Source organism: Echinops telfairi, unplaced genomic scaffold, assembly GCF_000313985.2.
Source record: "Echinops telfairi isolate 266 unplaced genomic scaffold, ASM31398v2 ScPeMD7_7473;HRSCAF=8511, whole genome shotgun sequence".
Lineage (NCBI taxonomy): Eukaryota > Metazoa > Chordata > Mammalia > Afrosoricida > Tenrecidae > Echinops > Echinops telfairi.
The window spans coordinates 8,201,684-8,203,125 of NW_022111377.1; positions in this window are offsets into that span (position 1 = coordinate 8,201,684).

The window sequence follows — 1,442 nt, forward strand, 5'->3', positions numbered from 1 at the left end:
TGGGGGGAATGGGCCGCACAGTCCAGCAGGCTGTCTTTTGGGAGAGCTGGGGGAAGCGGCTGTGTTAGATCTCTCTGGGTCCTTGGCTCAGTGCAAGAAAGAATTCATGCCGAAGCCTGGTTTGTGATCCAAGTGAGTTTTATGAGAGTTTAAAGGAGTTTCAGGTTTACACAGGCACCCACAGGGCTTCTCCTGAACATGCAGCCTTCCTAGAAGCTAGTTGCAAAGTCACATGGTTGGCTCTGGGCTCCTGCCTGTTCAATTTCCGTGGGGAGGCGTGGTGGATGACCCTGGTAGACTCCATTGGTTGAATTGAATTCACCTGGCCTAGGTGGGCCAATCCAGGTGCAGCACCCACCCAGGTGTGCCTCCCCTTCCTGGCGGGAAACCTGAACCTCTGAGCATGTGCAGTGTGCCACTCCCTTGTTCTGGTAGCTCGGACCTCTGGGCATGTGTAATGGACGCCCCAGCCCCTAAGCTAAACTACCTAACAGCTGCATGGTCCAGACCTGGCCCAAACAAATACATTTGCCAAATCTGTGATTCCATTCTTGGAAACATTCTTCAAACTCATTTGTTTGGATGGCAACAGCACCTCCCTGAGTTTTTTTGTCCTTCACCTCTTCTGTGTCATCAAATCACTGTCCTTTCATGTTCCTCTTCATTTGCAGAAACAAAAAGAAGTCACATGGAGTGAGGTCCGGTGAGTGTGGGAAACAGAAAGATTTCTCCCAAGTTGTCTCCCCCAAATATATGCCAAACATTAGCTGCTTGCTACACATAGAAAATGACTATACATTTGGAGGTCAACAGAAGTAGTTCAGGGGTTATTCTCCCTCAGGGTTATCAGCCATCCAGAGCAAGCAGACACCACTGTTTATCCCACAATAAGTAGGGCCCACTCCCTTCCGATAAGGATAGTAGTAAATTGTTTCCCTGACGGAGAGCCCAGTGAGGTCAAGCTCACTCAGGGGTGACCAAGGTTTGGTTGCTATATTGAGTCTAGGGATCTACCCTTTTTTTTTTATCATTTAATTAGGGGCTCATACAACTCCTATCACAACATATACAAACATCAATTGTGGGGATCCTCCCTTCTTGTCACATGTATATCCTTAGTTCCTCCCTTTCCCATCATGTGTACACCCCTAGCTCATCCCATTCTTGTTACACCTATGCCCATTGTACACCCCCCTCCTACTGCTTGCATTGCCCATGGTACAGCCCCTTCCTGTGACATGTTTGGTTACTTGTAATCATGCCCCCTAAGTAGATATAAACGTAGGTTAGCTAAGCATTGGGGGCAATAAATTGACACACCCTGCCTTGCTCTCCTACCCTCGGCTCACGCGTGTGGGGACCTGGCTGATAAGATCATGGCCGTCCAGGAGGTGAGCATGCTACCATGAAATGTGTCTGACTCCATTCTTTCTTTTTTTTTT